Consider the following 25036-nt stretch of genomic DNA (forward strand, 5'->3'; position numbering starts at 1 on the left):
AGCCAATGACTGTCTAAAGAGGACGAGACGCGAAGACCGCTCCATGGAGCAACATGGCGTCGCCCGTACGGTCTTCGCGTCTCCTCCTCTTTAGACAGTCCTTGAGTCCAGCCAGGAAGTAAGTGAGCCCAGTGTCCGTGACATCAGAGACACTGGGCTCACTGCTAAAATCTAAAAAGGGGGAGTATGCTAATGTGTATATGCAAAATCCGAAAAGGGTATCATCACAACTGTCCCACCTTTGCAGGTACTCGCCCCTGCGCCATCTGTGAGCCAGTGGCATCTCTCCGTCTCTCCTTCCCTCAAGGCACAAGGCAGTGGCGTCGTCCTCCCTAAGCCGTCCCTTAATTTCAAGAACCAGTTTGACTTGGGCCACCGACCCGAATAATTTTTAAATCTCTGGGACCCCCATCTACATTGCAAAGACGGGGAGTTACAGACCTGTAAGGGTCCATTTGCACACCGTCAAAGATACTGCCTGATACTGATAGCCATAATCATTTCCATATTGAAAAAAATATATCATATAAAGTATTAAGTATAAAGATATTAAATGTGTCTTTGTATATTGATTTGCCATATATACGATGTGAAAATGTTGTTTATGAAGCCTGAAATCCAAACAAATGTGTATTTATATGTTGCTATATGTTCAATAGCCTACAAAAAGTCCAGAGGATGTTTTTTCCCCACACATGTCCCCGGAAGGCTTCAGGTCCAGACAGGATATGTGGCCGGCTGCTGCATTCATGCAGTCAGGAGCTATAGCGGAGGCTTGGTGTCTGTCCCATCTACCAAAAATCACTGGACTCATGTACTGTTCCGCCCACCTGGAAAGACTCTATTATAATTCCTGTTCCCAAAAAGGCAGGCTGCAAGGAAAATAATGACTATACCGTCCGGTCGCTTTGACTTCAGTAGTCATGAAATGCTTTGAGAAAATCATTGTCAGTCTGCTGAAGGCAGCGGTATAGGCTGCTCATTGGACGTCTTTCAGTTTGCCTATAGGAGCAACAGGGGACGCAGTCTTGACCTTGGACCATTTTCTTTTGAAACACTTGGACAATAACAAAGCCTATGCACGCCTTCTTCTTGTAGATTTCAGCTCAGCGTTTAACACAATACAGCCACATCTATTAATAAAACGGTTGAGGGACCTAAATGTCCATCCACTTATTATTAGATGGTACCACTCATTCCTAACTAAACGCACACAAAGGGTCAGTGTGAATGGCACTATGTCAGAGCGCAGAACCATGAGTACTGGAGCACCCCAGGGCTGCGTTAGCTCACCTGTCCTTTTTACTCTGTACACAAATGAGTGTAGAAGTGGCAACCCGAACAATTGCATCATAAAATTCTCGGATGATACTGCCATCTTAGCCCTTCTGGATAAGGATAGGGATTTAGCTGACTACTTTTCAGAGGTACAGAACTTTGTAAAGTGGTGTGACGACAACCACCTTATTCTTAATGTTAAGAAGACACAGCAGATGGTGTTTGACCCCAAGAGTATTGGTGACCACAGGCCTGTGGTCATCCATGACTCGACCGTCTCACAGGTCTCCACATAAAAATACTTGGGGATCTGTATTGACAACTTACTAACTTGGAATACACATGTTGACAGTCTCTGTAGTAAACTACAGCAAAGACTGCACTTCCTCCGACGTCTCAGGGTTCATGGTGTTGACCAAAGATTTATGTTAGTGTTCTATCGAGCAGTCTTGGAAAGCCTGGTCAGGTTTGGCATCACAGTTTGGTTCGGTAACCTCTCAGTGCAACTGAGGTCCAAATTGTTCAGATTGGTGCAGACTGCAGGGAAGATCATAGGGGTAAGACAACTCCCCTCTCTGCAGTCTATTTATGAGCAGGCTACATTAAAACAGGCTCAAAAAATTGTCAGTGATGTTACCCATGTTTTAAATGGCGAGTTTGTACTTCTGCCCTCTGGGAGAAGATACAAAGAACCAAAGTGGAAGTACATCAGATTTAAAAAATCGTTTGTATCAGCATCAACTAAGATGCTGAACGAGGCTCTGAAACAGCGGTAACTACGTGAGGCTAGATTATCCACATCATGTGTGCAATTGTGTAATGTTGTGTGTCTTCCTCTGTAATGTATTCTTGTTGTCATTAATGTTTTATGTGTGGCTGTATAGCTGGGGTGAAAGCCCAAGACAAATTTCCCTTGTGGACAATATAGTTTACCTTGACCTTGAAAAAACCTATAATTCAATTGTGAATCATGTAGGAAAAGCAAAGAAAAAGACTAATTGCTATTTCTCCCACTTCCTTGTTTTTCTCCGAAACCCCCGCGCACTCTCTTAAGGTGAATTATGTCCCTAGAAAGTCACATACAATCGCAAGCATTCATGTGACAACTAATGGCAAAGTAAAATGTCATGATCGTGGTGGGCCGGCCATATCCAGTCCAGTCATGAGGGTCAGCAAATGGAAATGAAGAGCGATCACGGGAGTGGTTTTCTTCAGGGACTGTTAGGGTTGTGTGTGGAGGATCAGGTGGTGGGGGATGTGTGTGTATATGTACATCATACGTACCATACTTATGGATGCACATACGCGCACGCACACACGCACGCGCATGTGGTTGAAAAGCATTAAATAGAGGGGATTCGCATGCATAAAGTGAGTGGCAAATCGAGTGGCAAAGTGAGTGACGTGCAGTGTTGTTTTCGTCGACTAAAACTAAGACGAAAATGTTCGTCGACTATACCTTTTTTCACTGACGAAAACTAAATAGAAACTAAATGAAAACTAAGCTATGGAGACTAAAACTAAGACTAAATATGTTGACAATTTCGTCAAGAAATAAAAACTAGACTGAAATGTTAGGAAGGGACTATAGTGGACAAGAGATCCAGTTTTATGCTGGGTTGCATGCTGAAAATAGCAGATATATACAATCTCACAACGCGTCGCATGTATATCTGCTATTTTCAGCATGCAACCAAGGTGTAAAATATGTCATTACAACGACATCAAGGCCTGTCAAAACACATTTTAGTCGACTAAATCAACTGTAGATTTAGTCGACTAAAATCGTATGACATTTAGTCGACTAAAACTAGACTAAACACTAGAACATTCCAGGCGACTAAAATGTGACTAAAACTAAGTGAAAACTATTCAAGAGACTATGACTAAAACTAAAATAGAAATTTGCTGCCAAAAACAACACTGGTGACGTGGGCCGATTTTCTCATCATAGTGAGCTTGTAGTCTTGGATTTTTGAGAACCACTGTTCTAAATCCTAATAGTTTTCCCCAAAAAAACGTGTTGCTCTGTGCATACAATCTAAATCTAAAATGACACAGATGCTATATCCATGCGGTTATACCATAGGCGGGATCGTGAGGCTATAGTGCCAGTGACAGTGAAGCGTTATGTGTCCCACCGCAGTTCTAGGAAAGCCCTGCTGTGATTGGCCAGTAGTCGTTGCGATTGACAGTTCTCGTTTCTGCGACCGGTCATTATAGTCCTACAACTATACAACCTATCAAACCCTCACCCTAAACCTAACCTCCCACGGGGCAGCACACCTAAACTTACCCCATGTCTAACCAATGACTAGGCTAAACTAAGTATGTCAAAGCATGTATGGCAAATGAGGTCAGTGTTGTGATCTTCATATATGGAGATCCAGGTGATGATAGTCAGCTCCACATATGGAGATCCATGTGTTGTAATTGATGACATCAGGGATCTCCATGTGTATGGGCATAACAGGTATTGTATATGGCATTGTCTGGGAATGCCCACAAGAACCTTTTTTTAAATATATTTTTTAATTGGCGTTTTCAGGCGCTGTGTTACGAGGCGTGATGTCAGGAGGCGTGACTCGCAACATTCCCATGTATTGGCTTAATATTGATGACATCAGGGATCTCCATATATGGGCATAACAGGATTGTAGGGGTGACGTCACAAGGCGTAATGGGCTGGCGACCATATATGGAGGCGTGACCGACTGACGGGTTTTGCAAGTTTTCATAGTAATCGGCGACCTTCGGTTGCAACTAAACTCACATACAATACATTTTACTTAGCGTGAGCTCGGATTAATGTTAGGTCCCAAACATGGTACTTTATCCCATTTTGAGCAGGAAAAAAAACACTAATAACGCGTGCACGTGTACCGCGGATTATCATGTCGGCTGTTGCTATACAATGGGACTCGGGAGGCCTGTGGAGGCTATAGCAACAGAGGCTAACGGTAGCAGGAAGAAAAAAAAAGGTACCAATAATATCTTTTAATATATTTTAATCAAATCTTGTGTTTCTCGTGGATGGCCCACTTGGTAAAAATAGCTTTCCTGGAGATATCTCGTGAATGGCTTGGGATTGGCTTAATGGGAGCTAACGAGGATGGGGGAAACCCCTGCTATACTGAACCAACACTATCAATGATTGCTGTCATATTCAGAATGTAGAACTTTAACTTTCAACCAAATGCCTTTCGCTGTAACCAACCACGTACTGTACTACACACCACCCGTGAACTATATGCAGTATGCACTCAGCAGACTATATGCACATTATCTGCCTTGTCTGCTGTGAGAGAACATGTTCACGTGAGTGAATTTGGACCTCTGCTTGAACTCATTAAGGAGAAAATGAGACATTAGCCTACTTGGACCTAGTGGCATAATATTGACCCAGTTACTGCTGCAGGGAAGAGACGGACCAGTCTATCAGTGGTTTTCAACCCTTTTCACATTAAAGTCTATTATTTTATTCGCCATTTTGGACCACACGTCGCAACGCATTGTGAGCTCGTAGATCGGCTACCGGTATTTTTCAAATGATTTCGAGACATTGTGGAAGCTTGTGAAATGGGATATTCTGCGCAATGAGTATTTTTAGAGAGAGAGAGAGAGAGAGAGATGGGTTGTGACACACAGCAATAAGGTCGTTGGATGCACCCATGGGACGTATCCTCAAGTGATGTTTCCTGAGGTCAACGGGGTTTCGGGTCTACCGACATCATACTCAGGCGACCCAGCCGGTGGTTGATCAAATCTCGATTTACGTCCCAGCAGCTATACCCTCAATCAGTCCATCAGGGAATGAGCAAGGCCACACGATCCGTTGCTCCGGGAACTACTCTGCCGGGACTGGGAGAACCAAATTCTGGCGCGTGGAAGGACTATAGGCTCAGCCTCTGTGGGTTGACTCCTGTCCGGGCCCCTCCTATGTGTCACCAGGTCCACTCCTGCTCTCACCAGGCCCAGGACCTGTGCGTTGCACCAGACTCCCAGCAATGGATTAGCAGCCAAGGTGCCCGGAACGCTATAGGCCGTCCCGAGGGCGAATTCCGGAGTTTTACTTGTAGCAGAGTATTTCTATATTGCAGTATTGATACTTTTACTTAAGTAAAAAAATGTGAGTACTTAATTTATAGGTTGTGGTATCAACAAAGATCTGGACACTTCTTCCACACGCTGAATTGATATATGACTGAGATTAGAGGAGAGATTGCCAATCTATCAAAGAAATCACCAATCTATAGAAGCAGACAATAGCATATCGAGACGATTGAGCTTGAACACTGGCTTGTGCGAAGTATGACATATAGCACAGTATTAATGTATGGAAAGAAACATGGAGATACAAGGTTTCTGCCCCGACATCAACAAAAAAACATCTGTGTCAATGAGGTCATTGTTGACCTTAATTTATATGCTCTGCCCCGCCGCGACGGTGTCGAATGGCCATGCAGAATATAGCAGACCTACAAGCTCACAACGGGTCACATTCATGGCACGCCGTGAGCTTGTAGGTCTGTAGTATAGGCTGTTCTCGGTGCGTTGTGCGATGGGGGTGTGAACGGGGCTTGGGCATGATCGCTGGAGGCAGGCCATCTGTTCTCTGGACTGTTATCTGCATTGGCAGCATGTCAATGTATGTCACCTCCATGGAGAACACCCACTAATACTGGCATGCATGCATGATACAGCGCGCGCGCGCGCTCGCTCACACGCTCACACACACTCACACTCACACACACACACACACACTCACTGACTCACACATGAGGAGGGCTTGTACAGTATACAGTAGTAAAGCACGAGTAGGCCTACAGTCCAGCACAACTCACTTCAGACTGGTCTGATTGTTTTAGGAATATTCTGAAAATAATACCCACGTTTTTCACCAATCTCCCCCCCCCCCCCCCCCCCCCCCCCCCACATGATATTTATTTTTCGTTATTTTGTGAAACGTCATGATGAAATATTATCGAAGAGTACCTCAAGTTGCCATGTAAGTGCTGTACTTACAATATATTTTGATGAGAAATATTTTACATTGGGTAAAATATTCCCGCGTGTTTAGTGATGGTGTGACAAAAAAGGATGTTTAGTGTTATAGGGTTAAATTAAATAGCCATTAAGAAAAAACAAAATAAGACTATTTGCTAAAGGGAAATGTGTTATTAAATCACGTTTGATGAATTGTAACCTGATATCTTTGAATATCATGTGGGTCAATTTATCCCTCGATTTCAATCAACGTACCACTAACCTGGGGCAATTTCAGCCACAGAAACACTTTATTTGATATATAAAGTCACATTTTTATGTCTCTTTTCATTATTTCAATTGATTGACATGCTGCTATAAGGGTATTTTGCCTTGCTTCAAAGAAATAAATGCATGTAGCACGCACACGCACACACACACACACACACACACACACACACACACACACACAGTCTTACAGTAGCACTTGAAAACTTCAACAACAGCAAAGATATTTTATCAGTAGGCCTATTTAAACTATTTGAGTCAGTTTGGCTGTGTACTGTCAACGCCCGGCTTCACGTGGGGAAGGAAAAAAACAAGATTTCGCTTTCTTTTTTGATTGTTTGATTTGTTTTCTCACCACTGGGTAGCAAGTGGACACAAATGTGATTTTGCTAGATTTACGACCAAATGGGTTTACGACCGGGATGGGTTCTCCCAATCAAATCTGCACAAATAAACTCAATCAGAGCAGCAGATTGAATTTGTCACTTTTCAGTCATTACTATACCTAGTACAGTTTATTGGGGGGGGGGGGATTTTGTTCAAGCTATTCGCTTTTATCTCAAATTGAATTAGACGCGTAATTACGAAAAAAACACTGACGACGACATACAGTCTGCTTTACTTAACCCGTTTGGGCCCGAGGACGATTCTATGTCAGTTGGTACTCAACCCTTTTCACGTCAAGGACCCCCAGAATTATTTGTATTTGGCCGCAGAACCCATCTGAAAATATGTTGTTCCAGGTATACCCACCCAGAAGCAAAGATTTTAGTTAAAAACGTTCACTAAAAAAATAATAGCGGACCTACAAGTTCATAGCGCGGCACTCGGTGCCTCTAGCAGTGTTGTTTTCGTCGACTAAAACTAAGACGAAAAATGTTCGTCGACTACCTATTTTCACTGACAAAAACAAATGGAAACTAAATGAAAACTATGCTATGGTGACTAAAACTAAGACTAAATATACTGACAATTTCGTCAACAAATAAAAACTAGACTAAAATGTTAGGAAGGGACTAGTGGACAAGAGATCAAGTATAAGTCATTTTACACTTGGTTGCATGCTGAAAATAGCCGATCTACAAGCTCACAACGCGTCGCAGCGCGACGCGTTGTGTGCTTGTAGATCGGCTATTTTCAGCAAGTGTAAAAACAGTCCTTACGACGGCATCAGTGCCCACCAAAATACATTTTAGTCGACTAAATCAACTGTAGATTTAACACTAAGACATTCCAGGTGACTAAAATGTGACTAAAACTAAATGAAAACTATTCCAAAGACTATGACTAAAACTAAAATCAAAATATGCTGCCAAAAACAACACTGGCCTCTAGTACCCCCTTTCCATTATTTCTGAATCCATCCTTGTACGACTTATAGAATATTGATATCCAAAAGGCCAGTCAGTGTGCCAGCATAATAATAATAGCAAATACATGTCGTTTTCTATTCATTGTCTCCACCAGGCCCGAAGAAGGAGGAGGAGGAGAGAGAATGTTTTGCTTTTTTGCACCATGTTCGTCCGTCTGTGTGTCAGTCCGTCCGTGTATACAGATAATCACCGGGGACTGTTGGCCAATATGCAATGCACAGCAATCATATTGTCTACTTATACTTCACAGGTGTTATTAATTAAGGGTCTGGTCCATTCGGGTGCTGCTATATTTGTGCATGTTAGCCACATGATGCTTAATTTAGGAAACTCACCAACCCACACTTGACCACATTATGCTTTCCCCGAATTGAAATGTATAACAAGGTATATAGGCCCAGGGTTCTTCAACATGGGAGTCCGACCGGGACCCCTAGTGGGTCCTCAGAGATACTACAGGGGGGTCCGCAAAATCTTTGTGTGATAGGAACTTTTTTTTTTTTTTTTTTTTTTTACATGAACCACTTGAACCTAAAACTTTAGCCAAAAATAGAAGATCTACAACTACACAATGCATGACCGCTGCGAGGCATTGTGAGCTTGTAGATCTATTTTGCGTTCTGGTGTAGAGGGAGGGGGGAGCGGACCAAGTACAGAGTCACAGGTCGGGTTTACTAAGTGACTAAGTATTTAAGTCACTTAGTATAAGGTTTAAGTGGTTATAAGAAAAGAAAATACACAATATAAAACGTTCATTTACACACAACACGATTACAGTGTTGGCAACTCCATTTTCTACAATATGTACAGCAGTATCCCTACTACATCTCTCTCTCTCAGCTAAGAGGTCACTGGCCTGAAACACATTGAAGACCACTGGGTATAGGCTTCCCAGTGACCCAATAACCAGGCCACTGCAGGTTTTAAAATTCAAATCAAAGTCAATGAATTCAAAACAAAACTCCTATTCAGGGCAGGAATTTCAGGCCGTGGCGGTAGTTGCCCCTTAGTTTGGTCTTGTGACCCTATAAAAATGGTTATGTCCCGACTCGGCCACAGTGGACTTAACCCATTCAGGCCTGACGTCGAAATTCTAAATAAATGTTTTCTAAAATCATGACAATTTTCGGAAATATTTGAGGCACATTTTAACGATTTTTCAAAAATTAGCAGACCTATACAAGAGCTTGTAGATCTGCTATTTTTCAATAGCTAAATTATAACATAATGTTTGAAACACCAAAAGGGGTTCCCGCCCACCACTCCTCTGTCTTTCTTGTCAACACGTCGACACCAGTCTCTTCATGTAGACGCCAGTGTCCAATCCAGTGACTTTGATTGGTGCACGGCCGAGCATGGATCAGATTGTAAATACTTAAAGGTATATTCAGTGATTTCACTCACAAAACCTTAGGTTTCGTTTTTGGCTGGGACCCTAAGCCTTTCAACCAATCAGGATAGAGAGCCAAAAACGAAACCCAAGGTTTTTTTGACCCCCAGGGGTTAACTGGGGACAGGGAGGAACTCCTTATATGGTCAGCACAGTCTATAGTAGAGAGGATTATCACAACAAAACAAAAAAATAAGTGATATTTGAATTAAGTGAAATCACTGAATACACCTTTAACCTGTAAATTCAATTAATTCTCTCAATGGTCTAAAATGCACTGAAAACATGGCCTTGCCCCTAAAATGACGAAATGCAAGGCCTGCTCCTATACTCTTCCCTACCATAAATTAACCCAAAATACAAATATCTAACCTAATATGAACAATAAAAACTGAGAGCAAACTGATAACAAAACGATAGGTCACCCACCCCTACAGTACACCAAAGGCATTACATTATCCAGCATATTATCAACCCATGGTAACGAAACACTTAAAAGTACAGAGTGCTAGTGTTCGGAGGCTCAACCCGATCTCACCCGAACACGATGAATTAACACGGATTGGCACATTCCGTAGATACTACACTTAAATCCTTCATTAAAATACGGGGAAGCAGCTTTTTGCTTCTATGGGCCGTCGGCATGGAACAAACTCCCACTGTACCTTCGTCAGGCAGCCTCTGTAGACATTTTTAAAGCTCAGCTCAAGACCCACTTCTACAACATAATTGAGTTTTAATTTGCACGTTCCCACCCTGCCCTGACTGATTTGCTGCATGTGGTGTTTTTATTATTATTTTATTTGTTTTTATTTGTTTTTATTTATTTTTATTTATTTTATGTTCTTATATTCAATTTTGTTCTTTGCCATTGTTTTATCATTTTAACTACTTATGTTGTATTGTATTCTATTTTTGCCCTGTGAAGCACTTTGCGCTACATTTATGTATGAAAGGTGCTATACAAATAAAGTTTATTATTATTATTATTATTAACTGCGACGGAGGGGCGGGTTGCGAAGTTCGATTGACGCGACTTATAGCCCCGTTCCGAGTTTGCAACCCAATAGGCCCAGAATCGTATAAATAATGTTGTGGGGAGCGCATTTTGCTCCAACTGAGATAATGGGGGTGAAAGCCACACCTCCGCTGAGGTCAAAAAGGTATAGTAACAGTGAGACATTTTCCCACTGTGTCACCCAAAGCGCAACACTTAACAACTTTAAATAACATGCCCTCGAAATAGGGACACAAGCTTTAAAACACTTAACCACTTTAAACTTGGCGTCCCATGTTTTTTGGGCCAGTTTAATGACGTGCCCAGAAATAGTGACGCCAGGTGCTTGCAGGGACATGTCATGATTGCCATCACTCAATCACAGGCAGTTTGAGTTAAGCGGCTGGGATGGAGCCCAACAGCCATTGGACAAATGGATGTTGTCGTGCTCCATTGCGCGGGACGTCAGTCTTGCGGTCCCCTGACATGTTTGGCTGTGACAGAGCCAGCGTGGCCAGACCTTGCGAGAGAAATAAGTGGTCACCCCGCAGCACACACAGAAACACACACAGACACAGACACAGACACAGACACACACACACACTAAAGTCGGCCAAAAACACAGCCCCCTAACATACAGTATTAGGAGGGCAGTATGAGTCAGCAGAACCAATGATGGTTGTTTAATCTAACACGGTTAAAACAGAGTTTGACTATTGACAAGCAACTTCAAAAATGACTGTGAGTGTTCACAAAAATCTGAGTCGAAGATAAAAATGACCCAAAAAAAAGAAGTTTGAAAGTGAAACATCCCTCTTCGTAAAAGTATAGCAATACCACAATGTACAAATTAAATATCTTGCTCTGTGTTAAATATGCTTGTAGATTGGCTATTTCCGGTGAAAACCTATAACCACAGTGGTGAAAGGAGAACTTTCACCCCTTTTTTGACATTATCGTCATATAATTGGGCTAACGGAAAATAGTCATTATGAATATGAGATAGCACCGTTTCTGTCTACTCACTCCGCGTCTCATTGGTGGGCTGTAGGCAGCTCTAGAACCCGTCTGCCAATGACGATGCGGGGATTCCAAGCTAATGGAAACTGAAGGCTTTCTCTTCCTGGAAAGTTCATCCATCCATCTTCAACCGCTTATCTGGAGTCGGGACGCTGAAATAGAAGTCATTCTTGCATGACTAAGTTTGAAATCTTGGGGTGGGGGTATAGGGAACTGTGACTGACATTGTGCATTTGTTTGTTTAACTGTATGTATGTTTTTGTTATTATTTTGTTTTTGTTCTGTATTTATTGTTGTTAAAACATTTCCTGATGTTTCTTGGAAAATTGTGTTTGTATTTGTGCTGCCATGGGTATGTGGGGGGGGGGGGGGATATATGTGAATAATTGTTTTGAAATTACTTATGTTGTAAAGAAAATCAATAAAGATTTCAAATGTTTGAAATCTTGTTTGAAATGGCCAAACCTGCCTACCGATGATGTCACTGGTGCCATCCTACAATTAACATTTGTGAGGACCAATTATTTGAAGATCTGAAAGAATTGTGAAGTGGTCCTTTTACTGTATCATGTCCAAGTAAAAATAATTTGTCTCAAAATATACTTAAAGTATATATCATTATGCACAACAATCATATCGTGTTAGTTAGTGGAACTGCATGGGCATTAACCTCCAAGCCCTATTTTACACTTTGCAGATTTACAATTGCAGATCTACAAGCTCAAACATTGCAGGGGTCTGGCATGAGAAATGCCACACAAAAGAAAACGTCTGAATTACACACATATGGGCCACTATACAGCAGCGTTACAATTGTGTTTAACTCCGTGACCCTGTTCTGATCAGCACAATAGATTTTTTTGCAAAAATCTACAAGCTCACAACACAACGCATCATGATGGGTTGTGAGCTTGTATAGATGGACTATTTTCTCTGTCTTTGCGCGATACTGTTGTACGACGAAGTGGGCCATTAAAAACCATTTGAAAAAAAAAAAAGGAGATACAAGCTTTCTGCCCCGGCAAGAGCGCTAAGAGTTCTAAAGAACAAACATGCTGAAGATTTGCCCTCATTTTCCCTGAATCGTCCGCGTGTCCCAGGATAACCTCTTTGCGGGGGGATGACAAGCCGTGAAAAGCTCCAATGTTGTTTTCGTGCCCTGACTCCAGTCATGAGACTTATCGCCACTTATCGGAACACCTGCGCACTTGTGTCTACAAAGCGTGTCTTGTAAGCACTTCATGATGCCGCGCTGTCTATTTTTACATAGTGCTAAGGTCACTGTGACCAGTTCTGGACAGTAAAAAAGAAAAATAAATGTTGGATACACTTGTGACTTTCACTCCACTAAAAGACAAATATTGTACGTATTGTGGCGACTGGTATACACACAACCCAGGAGACTGAATTTAATGCAAAATAATTGTTTGACATTTAAAATTGTAAATGCATCTTTGGCCCTATATGCCCTCTGTACCTAGCCTGGATCCAGGCTAGGTACTCAAGAAAGCTATACAGTCTGATAATCAGGCTACTCTGTACCCGCATACCTGATAAACTACCTCAAAAAAGTGAGTGACACCCACAGCCACAATACAAGAGGAAGCGAAAACAACGATCTGGTACCACCCACTCAAAACAAAACTTTTACAGCACTGCCACTCAAGTGTGGAATGCCCCGTCTCCCTCCCTCAAAAAATGCTAATCCCTGGCCTCCTTTAAAACATGCCTGAAAATCCACCTTTCAGCATGCCAAAGGGAGGGAAATGATTGCCCCCCCCCCCCCTAGTCTAGTGACTACCCCCACCTCCGTATAACCATTAAACCCCTTCTTTGTTCCCCAACCTGTACATATCTTTTGTTATTTTTTACCATTTATGATGATTTGAATGTTGTTATTTTTCATGTCATGACTGAATGCCAGGACCTGAATGGAAACAAGACGGTCGGTGATCCCTTTGGACATGCGTTTGACTGTACCCTGTATACCGATTACATTTCTGCCAATAAAGTAGTCAATCAATCTATGTTACGGCCATGGCCCACGCCCCAAAACCCGGGTGCTCCTCGCCCCATTCTTCTTACTTACGTACTGTACTTTGGACTCACGTATACTGGGATTGAATACTTTGGCCATCAGTCACTAGATCTATTTTTTTACAGGTCACAGACAGTCTGCACATGTACTGATCGATTCGTTTGGAATGTATGACACAAAATGCAGATCAAAGTCATGTCATTATACCACCAGTAGGCTCAAGCCTTTAAATAGTCTTAGCTGCAGAAGTTCCCACCAACAGAAGACGCAAATACCCTTTTTTTCCCTTTTTTTGCTCCAACCTTGTTGCGCCGTGACGAGACAGGTATGTTGGCCTAAACCACATGCCCAGAATAGTGTTACTATTATGGTCTCCTGTTTTCTACCTGTGAACTTTCAAACTTTGTCACTTCCAGTGGTGGAACATAACCAAGCACATTTACTCAGGTTCTGGGAGTACAATTTAGATGTATATGATCCATTTTTTGCTTTATGTGCAAATATTTCACTTTTACTGGCACAACGATTACTTGAAAACTTGAATTACGTTGTAGTTTTATATTACGATTACAAAAAACAAAACCTATTAATGCCCAATTTTATACACAACACACATATCGTCTTGTGTTTACACAATGTTTGTGTGTGCACAAACCCTCAAAGCTGGACATAGGAGGGGCTATAGCGCCCCTCAACAATTGCAGATCGACAAGCTCAAACGGGTCACTTTGGGCAGAGCTTGTGGATCTGCTATACTTTTGATCCTGACACATATCAATATGAGGGCAAGTACAGTAGGGCAGGCGCCGCCCACACAGAAACCTTGCCTATATGGTGACATCATTCATTGGGATTCCAAGCTATTAGTAACTTTAAAAAAAATCACACCCGTGTGAAGTGAGGGGCGCTCACCTTCGACTCCTCAACCTTCGAGTCCTCACCTTCGACTTCAACGCTTGCGTTACGCAATGTTTGTGTTTATACACAAACACTCAAAATTGTCCATTGTCAATGGCATTTAATGTTTGTGCATATAGGACAAAGTTTGTGTTCTTCACACGCACTAAAAGCTGGACATAGGAGGGCCCTCAGAAACACAAAAAGTGAGAACACGGAGAAGAGGTTTCAGTACTTCTCCCACCACTGCCCAGAATAGAGACACTAGTGTTCATACCATCGTCATCATGCAGGCAGAAACCGCTTATCTCCACTTTCTGACGTTTTGTGTTTTTCCATGACAATTATCACCCTATACTTGATCACAATACACAGCGTCACGCAAAAGTATAGCAGATCCATAAGCTCCAAGCGTGCCGAGAAAAGCAACGCGTTCCAAGCTCGGCGATCTACCACTTTTGTGGCATTTGAGGATCTTGTTATCGTTATAAAAGTAGCAGATTTTTTTTAGACATGCGCGAGGTTTCCACCCGACAGAGGTGCGATACGGTCAATTAGACCTTGTTGCGTCGTGGCTTCGCGCTTCTCACAAGAGATCAGAGGTGTTTTGCCGCGTTCCTCAATGAGATTATACTACCGGTATTTAATTATTTCATAACGTTTGTGAAAATGCAGCATACAGGCCCAATCATATGGCCCTGTAATGCGAGGGACATGCTCCGCTGTCGTGTGACTGACTGCAGGGACAACCCAGGGTTACCATGGGAGGGCGGACAGTTGTAAACAACACGCACGCACGCACGCACACACACACACACACACACACAGTATTTCGACACTCAATTTCAAAAACATTTTTTAAGATTTCTGGAAGTTGTTCAAACGGACATCTGAAAAGGTTTGCCATGCCCCTAAACAGGGACAGCAGCTTCAAAGTGGTTAGAATTGAACAGATGAGCACAAAAGTGATGCTAGTGGCCTCCAGAGGCAGTGCTGCTCATCACACCAAATCAGAACAAAGGCGTTTGAACCAATGACTTTAACCCATTCTGACTGGGCACCCATTTTGGTGTTAGCATCATGTTATGCTTTATCTATTGAAAAATAGCAGATCTAGGTCTGCTATTTTTGAAAAATCGAAGAACGACTGACATTTTTAGAATCTGATCTCAGGTCAGAATGGGTTAATCAGACCAGTGTGTGTCCAGTGGAAACCTGGTATGAATCTGATCTCAGGTCAGAATGGGTTAATGCTTAGTCGTATAGGCACTGTCACTCACTCAGTATAGAGCAGTCGCAGTCCCGCCACCGGAAAAGAAACCCCCGTTCATTTTCATCATAGACTCATAGAGAAAGTATTTATTCAAAGACGTTTAACGCCGCGGACAAAGCCAACTCTTGTCGTGGACAAATCATGACAACAAACACAACTTTTCGGGCTGACCAAATAATTAGAAAGAAGAAGAAAACGGCAGGTTACTAACACTTTTGTTGTTTTTCCTTCTTTGTAATTATTCGTTTGGTCCAAAATATTGTGTTTGTCGTCATGATTTGTCACGACAAGAGTTGGCTTTGTCCGCGGCGTAAACGTCTTTAAATAAATACTTTCTCTATGAGTCTATGAGGAAAATGAACGGGGATTTATTTTCCGGGGTCTCTCGAGGGGGGGGGGGGGGGGGGGGGGACTGCGACGCTCTATACCGAGTGAGTGACAGTGCTTTGTACGACGCTTATACGGTCTTTAAATAAATACATTTTGAAATGTCTATGGGGAAAAATGCATTGGGAACTATTACCTGGGCCTGGCGTCGCCATGAAAGGGGGTTGGGACTGCGACGCTCTATTAGGAGCAGAAATGGGAAGGGATCACTGGGATGGCTAATCAAAATCGGTAGGGGCCGGCATCCCACAATTTTAGGGTGGCACTAGGTGGCCTTGTGGTTAGAGTGTCCGCCCTGAGACTGGGAGGTTGGGGTTCAATCCCCGGCCGGGTCATACCAAATACTCTAAAAATGTGACCCAGTGCCTCTCTGCTTGACACTCAGCATCAAGGGTTGGATTGGGGGGTAAGTCCCTGCGACATACTAGCGTCATGTCCAGGGGGTGTACTTGTACATCAAGCTGCCTCACGCTACAGAAACAGGAGATAGGCTCCTGCCCTATGGGCCTCATGGCTCGGCAAGGCTACTTACTTACCAGAGAAAAGGCAGTGGAGTCGCCGGGAGCCCTGAGCAACATCGGAAACCTACGTGCCATGTCGTCCATATGGGGAGTCGCCTATTTCCTGTTCCTGTGGCGTGAGGTACAGTAGGCTGAAGTACACCCTGTGGACATGACGCTAGTATCAGTAGTATGTCACATGGTGTGCATATACTTTGATTGATTGATTGAAATATCTATTAACAGTTTGCAGAATTACAGTACATTTCAAGCACAGCTCAACACGAAGACTGTCAACCGTGAGTGGACGACCCAATAAAGCATTACCCTCTACACTTGTTTAGAAGAGGGGTTCAACTTGTTCAATTCATGAAAACGTTTAGAGAGACGTATAAGAAGAAAGAACAGAACAGGAATTCATCATAAAGGAGGTAAAAAGGGAAAAGAAACATACATTGAGAGGGGGGAAAGGGATGGGTGGGTGGGTGTCAACTCAACGATATTGGCAGAGGAAGCTTGTAAAGGCCCTGGGTATTAAAAAAAAACGCGTTTACGGAGGTCAGGGGTTAAACGCGTTTTACGTCAACTCAACTATATTGATGAGGCAAATTGTGACTGAGGACGCAAGTTGAGTGAGGACGCAAATTGTGATTGGCCAGAATGAGATGACGTATGCGCCCCTCACTTCACACAGGTGTGATTTTTATAGTCATAGTTCTCAGTGTGAATGGCCCTTTATGGGTACATTTGGTTCCATTTGTACGCTTACAGAGTTAAAATAATACAATTAAAACGTTTGAGAATCACTTAGTAATGTTTTTCGGGACCAAAAGAGGTGGACTATAGGTGACAGTGACATCAGTTCGAGTATACAACGCAAGCAAACATTCCATTCCGGGAGAGAAGACAGAAAGGCGCTCCGATTTGGCTGCTAATGGGGAAATTAGCGCCATGACAAATATGAATCGATTTCACAATTCTCTCTTTTTTATAATTCTCCTGAATTTCGTTATACGTTTTCATTATTTGCCAAAAAAAAGCAAATGCAATGAAGCGGGCCGTGAGAAGCCACTTGAGCGTCTAGCCCATTCTGAACGGGAACCCATTTTGGTGTTGGCATCATGTTATGCTTATTGAAATAAATAAATAAATGTTAGCTATTGAAAAATAGCAGATCTACAAGCTCATAGCGCGCCACCGAGTGGCGCGCTACGAGCTTGTAGGTCTGCTATTTTTGAAAAGTCGAAGAACGACTGACATTTTTTTTAGAATCTGATCTCAGGTCAGAATGGGTTCATCAGACCAGTGTACATGTGTCCAGTGGAAACCTCGTATGAATCTGATCTCAGGTCAGAATGGGTTCATCAGACCAGTGTACATGTGTCCAGTGGAAACCTCGTATGAATCTGATCTCAGGTCAGAATGGGTTCATCAGACCAGTGTACATGTGTCCAGTGGAAACCTCGTATGAATCTGATCTCAGGTCAGAATGGGTTAGAGAGAGTATGTTATTGTAAACACACACACAAAAAAAGGTCATGGGAAGATGATGTTTTCCTAGAATGGCTAATTGAATCGCAAGAAAAAGGCTGTCATGGGACGTGCGCCGGCCGGGGCTTCAAAAGATGCCAATGTGTCGCTTCTGGGCAAGACGATGTCTCAATTACATCCTAAATCGCCAACACACAGGCTCTGATGTAGAGATTTTTATTCGCCATCAAGTTAGGGGCCGACTGCCAGCCTCGTAAGAGGCTAGATGAAAGGGTTATACGATTCATTTTTCTTATCAGCTGGGGAATGTCCCTAGGCTGAATAAGGCATTGAGTCTTAACATTTTTTAATATCAAAGGTATGCCTTGGATATGCATTGAGCCATGGACATGATTTCAATCTACAGTGTACAATCCGGTGTTCATTTAATTTAACTCCAATTTCCATCTGCACACTCTCAGAATTCCAGGCTGTATAAGGGTCCATTTGTAGGACTCTCAGATTCACAGACCTGTACCTGTAGATTCTACATCTACAGGTACAGGTAAATGACTGATAGTTCTACAGTGTAGAACTATCAGTCATTTACTGGGGAGCCCCAACAACCCCCTCAATGATCGACCCCTGGCGGACCCTGCTTTTTATCTTTTTTACAGGCCTCTAGACCTCCCAGAATGCTGACATCACAGATTTACCCCCACATGTATGCCGGAATATGTGGAACATATCCGCAAATTCTTCCACCATACAGCAATGTACATGTAGAATCTATACATGTACATTAGATAAATATGTGGAAAAAGAACTTAACTGTGGCGACTGACATGAGGTATAGTTTACAGTGGTTTTTCAACCCTTTTCAAATCAAGGCCCATAATTTATTCTGCATTCGAGCCACGGACCAGACCCAAAACGAAATAATATGTCCACAATTCCATGCTGTATTGATGTTGGTGCCATATGAGGGATGACAGGAAAACGCTGACCGAAACAACAATTGATGATGTATTATCAATTATAATACAATATAACTACTAGCTGAACAACTGTATGGTAGAGTATAATACGACAATAATACAATATAACTGTACTACATCTGTATGTTAATACTACTGTATATAACGAGTAAGACGCGCAAACGCGGGAAAGCGAACGCAGCTCGTACATATTTGGGTTTTGGACGTATAGCTGCTTTGGGGACTCCTTATATGGTTATGGCTGAGTCATGGTGACGTAACAGCGGGACAGACACTTGCATCAATCACAAACAAATCACTCAGCTCCATATATGGGCACAAAAGCGGGACAGACAGACAGACACACAGACAGACAGACAGACATGATCTGCTAGGTCTCATAGTAAGTGCTCATTGCGTTCGCAACTAGTCTGCGGTGGTTGGTTGATTTCGTCGACTAAAACTGATAGAACTAAGCCATGATGACTAAAACAATGACTAAATATACTGACAAATGCGTGAACAAATAGACTATAGTCTATGTGTTAGACACAGGTGTACAGTTAGGGAGTAACTATAGTGGGTCATTTTATGTTTGGTTGCGCTCTGGTGTTTAGTCGACTAAATCGACAGTAGATTATAGTCGACTAAAATCTTATATTTCAAAAGTGACTGAGACAAAATGACATTTTATTAAAAATACTATGACTAAAGCAAAATTTGCTGTCAAAATCAACACTAGTTGGAGGTGGTCTCTCTACTCTTCCAGTGTAGAAACATCAACCCTGACACCAGACACCTGACACCTGGTGGACAAGTAGGCTAGTACTGCCTGACAAATTATATCCCTGTTCAATCCCTCTTGAAAGCGCGGAAGATGATTGGTGTCTCATGTGGGAGAACTGGGTTCAAATCCCTGGGAAGGACATAAAAACGTACAGATTGAGGCTTTAATATATAGACGGATGTAAAAAATTGAGGATCACCTGCTAGCTTTTCAAAACTTTCTTATATAATCAGAGGGGAGCGAAGTCTTGTGATTAATGTCCATAAGTTTCGTGGAAGTGAAGTGAGGCTTGCTTACATAAGACGTTTGAAGTGAGCTCAATAGTACAGCCCTTGACCACTTAACCACTTGACCACTTAAGACACTGACGCCTGTAACGGCGCATGCCTGAAATTGGTCCGCCAAAAGACATCTGAGAATAAATTCCTTACAAATAGGCTAAATTTCTTCACCAATGTGATTGTAAAGGTGTCTAGTACACATCTCATGAATATTGAAATTCAATTTTCCCAGGGGAATCTGTGACCGCTGCTGAAAGTTGGGGTATCATTATGCATTACCTATATATGCAGTGCAATGCAGGCTAAATGTACACATTTTTAATCTGCTTTAAAAGGACCTATAACTTTTTCAATTTATTTTGTGTTTTTGGGGGCTCCCATATGCGTTTTCTATCCCCACAAATAACCAATTTTGAACAATCAAGCTTTCATATCATATAGGTGCTTTAAAGGTGATATAGGCAAGTTTTCAGCCAAAAATCAACATATTTATCTATCTATATTTGTGGCCTTATTCCCTCTATCTTCCCCTATATTTTGATGCTGAGCTGCTGCCCTGTAGACATACACTCTCCCTTTGTCTCCCTCTATGTGTTTGTATCTGTTTATATCCACTGTTGTTTATGTCGCGGGACGGAAGCGTCGTGTTGGGAGGAGGGTCTGTGTGGGGGGTGACGCGGAGTCTTAGCCAATTGCAGCGCGAGACTGTGTGTTCGACCCAGCAGTATTATAATGAAAACGCAATGCGATTTCATTGCAACTTGCAATGAAATCGCATTGGTGAAACTAAGATATGGGGATAATATTATACTTGCAATTTGCAAGTATAATATTATCCCCATATCTTAGTTTCACCATTGTTCATGTGAAATAGTATGTTTATGATGTAATATGTAAGCCTGTTGAAATTATGAGAATCGCTATGTATAGCGCATGGTTTGGTGGTCCGGCCGGCTTGAAGCTTGCATTCAACCCGTGCTCGCCAACGGTGACAAGCCGTCGCTGATCATCATAGCGATGAATAACCGTGGACAAAGTAGTTCACATGAACGATGCTGTAGTGGCTGGGGCATTTGAGGGGCAATATGTTTTATATGCACGATTACAAATGAAAGATAATTGAATTGAGAGCCAGTGAGTCTGCTCCACTACTTCCTACTTCCTCATTTGCGGGACTCGTCGTGTCAGTCTTGTGATATTGTGATTACGCTACAGTTACCCTTAAAAAAACATGTCAACTCAATGTCATTGTTGTAACTATGATATCGATAGAAATTCATAATTTTTTAATGTCATATTTAGCCATACGAGCGCAATATCCATAGCGTCCCTCCCAGCAGCAACAACAACCCCATAGCCTGAAGTGACCTGGCTCAGCCAATAGAATGACGGGGGGAGGGGGGTGGAGCTAGATTTTAATTTGTTTGGAAACACTCGATCAATTCTGTGTACAAACACTGGAAACTTGCCTATATCACCTTTAATGGAAATTGCTCTCAGGAACAGCTCAACTGATTTTCTCCTCATCGTGATGTCATCAATGTAACCCTATACTTTGTATAATTGTCTCCACCAGGCCGACGGCATGGGGAGAGAGTATGTTTTGCACTCCGTCCGTGTGTCCGTTACCAGCAAATCTCCGGCACCGCTAACCCGGTCGATGCCAAATGTTGCACACACACTCCCTGGATGCCAACGATGAACCTCTACTACAAATCTTCTACTACAAACGGCCTGTTATAGGGCCCCAGGAGGCCGACTTTTGAAAAACACATTCTTTTATATTACTCCTCCAGATTCCGTCCAAAAATCCTGCAAATCGTTACACACCATCTCTATATGTGTTTAAGCCGTTTCTGTCCGATATTTTATATTCCATCCTAATTGGCTAACATTGGCTTTCAAAGTTGGCAGGATTGGCCCGTTTTGAACAATAAGGCTCAAATCATGAACGCATCGTGCAATTTACGTGAAATCTTTCTTTCACAGGCTTTCCTACTCGGCTGAGGAATATATGCCACCCTTTTCACATTGGCCTGTTATAGCGCCACCAACAGGTGGTTTTTGCAAAACACATTTTTGGAACAAAATGCCTCAAATCATCCGGTCCCATTCTACAAGCCTCCGTTTCCAGGTTATCAGGGAGTAAGAATCCCATAGCTGGTGGGGACGGCGGCGTTGCATAGCAACCAGAGCAATGATAAAATGTAAATTGACGGTCGCCGCTTTCATATATCAAGTATACATGGGTCTACGAACATCGTATTCGTATTTGGCCCCTGCTGTACCCTAGCCTAGGGGGTCTGAATGAATATGTTGGATGGCAGAAAAATAATTAATGTCACGATTTTGAAGGTTCGTATACTAGGGCCTAAATGAAAACAAGACCACAAGGACTTTTTTTTTATGCTATCCCTTCTAGACGGAAGTGTTTTGACTGTACTCTGTTGCCGTTTTACATTTCCCAAACTTTTCAGGTCATGAGCCAAAAGAGACGTTCTTTTGTCTTAGAACTCAAACTACGCCGCATTGTGAGTTTGTAGATCAGCTATTTGCATTACTACTTTAACTGAATCTGATTTTCTTTGATTTCATCATGAAATTACTGAAACTTTATACTTTTAATTCATGAAAATGTGTATTTTGTGGGAATGTTTTTTTGAAAATGTTTTGAAATGAAAATAATTCAAAACAAAATCAAGGAAATAAAACATAAATAAAGGGTACCAATACAAATGTGTCCGCAACACATTGATTGAATGAAACTATTAAATAAATCAAACACCGCTTACAGTGGAAAGGTCGGTCTCTCCCACGTGGACACACTGGTGTGTCTTCAGGTGACTCAGCTTACTGAAACTCTGGTGGCAGCATTCACAGAAGCGTGTTAATTTGTTCCTCGCGTGCGTCAACTGATGTCCATTTACCTGGACGAGCTGGTGCTTCGCGGTGTGTGCCTTCAGAGTGCCCGACTGGCTGAAATGCTTGTCGCACTGTGTGCAGTAGAAGGGTTTTTCCCCCGTGTGCACACGCTGGTGTTTCTTCAGGTTGCCCACATCGTTGAAACCCCGGTCGCACTGCGCGCAGCGGTACGGCTTCTCCCCCGTGTGGACGCGCTGGTGCCTCCTCAGCTGAGCTATTCGGCTGAAGCGCTTGTCACACTGCGTGCAGTGGAAGGGCTTCTCTCCGGTGTGCACACGCCGGTGTCGCTTCAGAGTGCTCAGATGACTGAAGCTTTTGTCACACTGATTACACTGGAAGGGCTTTTCTCCGGTGTGGAGGCGCTCGTGTGTCTTCAGGTTGGCCAGCTGACTGTAATCCTTGTTGCAGTGACTGCAGTGGTATGGTTTCTCTCCCGTGTGGACGCGCCGATGAATGTTCAAGTGGGATAGCTGACTGAAGCTCTTGACGCACTGTTTGCAGTGGAAGGGTTTGTCCCCGGTGTGGAGACGCTGGTGTGTGTTCAGGTGGTCCAACTTACTAAAACTCTTGTGACACTGTTTGCAGACGTGCGTCTTATTCCCCTGTGAACTTGTGTCCTCCGGCTGAGTCAACGACGTCTCAGTCAAGTGTTGATTTTCCTGACCGGCGGCTGAGAGGATCTGTCCATTCTTCAGCATTTGGCAGTAGAGGTCGTTGTGGCTCCTCTTCATGTGTTTGTGGAGGAAGAGGAGGGACGTGAAGGAATATGTACACTCGGAACAGGAGTGTGTCTGGGAAGATTGAGACCGGACCCCTTCCAGGAGCAGCGGTTCGTTACTGCCAAAGCTGCTGCGGTACACAGACTGTGATGGGGACCACGTGGAGGCCTGTCGGTGCTGGACGATTTGAGTCTGTGGAGATCGGGGCGTCACTCCCTTGAGGACGGTCTCCGGCGATTGGGGCGTCACTCTCTCGATGACAGTCACCAACGATTGGGGCGTTACTCTCTCGATGACACTCGAAAGAGTGAGAGTCTGGGAAGATTGGGCCATTACTACCTTTAAGGCAGTATGGTGGGATGTCTGGGGCGTCACTCCCTTGGAGAGAGACTGGGATGATTGGGGTGTCACTTCTTCAAGGGGAGTCTGAGAAGATTGAGGCATCACGCCTTCAAGGAGCGTCTGGGACGATTGGGGTGCCACCTCTTCGTCAAAGCACATGGGACGGAGTGGAGGACAATATATCTGTAGCCGTGTCTCTGTGTCTTCTTCTGTGTCTCTGTTCCTGTCTCTATCTGACTCACCGTATCCCTGTGTCTATCGGCCTTTCTTAGCTCACTCTATAATAGAAAGAAAGTGCTTGTCTTAAAGCATGGAGTTCTGACGTCAGTCACAACACAAACCAGTGCCTCGCATACGGAACCATGCCGATTTGTGCATGCACACAACAGTTCATCATAAACTAGCCTTGCAGTCCTAAACTAGCTGATCTACAAGCTTTGTGCACCATTCAGTTGGCCAGATGTATACGTTTTGATATATTTTCAGTTAATTGCCTAGCCTTACCTCATAATGTAGGTATATGACAGACCCCAAAAAGGCAGGGGATACTGCTCAGTACAATGACTAAGAAAGTGATCTGAAGGAGAGTCAAACTAACTATAAGCAGTAACCAACAAGGTAGCCTAGAGGTGTGCATAGTTGAGCACGAATGGCTGAGCTACCTCAGGGGGACTGAACGGCAGAACGCCTCTAATCCCGCATAGCCTGAATGATATCTTGGTTCAGAGCAGTGTTACAGGATTTTTATGCTTTTAGTCTAGTTTTAGTCAACTAAAAATTATAAGATTTTAGTCAACTAAATTTTGTCGACAAAAAAGTATTTTGATGACTGATTTTACACATGTGAAAATACTAGTCAAGCTTAACACCCAACACCCAAGCACAACCAATAGTACTTGTTTTTAGTTCTACTAGTCCCTCCCTAACATTTTAGTCCAGTCTTTATTTGTTGATGAAATTGACAATATCATTTAGTATTAGTCATCATAGCTTAGTTCTTATTTAGTTTGTCAGTGAAAAAAGGTAGTTGACGAAACATTTGTCATGTTTTAGTCGACAAAATTAACAATGTCGCAGAGGACTTTTGGCTCGCTGGTCGAAGGCCCTTTCA

Source organism: Protomyctophum bolini (genome assembly GCF_963924005.1).
Source record: "Protomyctophum bolini genome assembly, chromosome: 24".
Taxonomy (NCBI): domain Eukaryota; kingdom Metazoa; phylum Chordata; class Actinopteri; order Myctophiformes; family Myctophidae; genus Protomyctophum; species Protomyctophum bolini.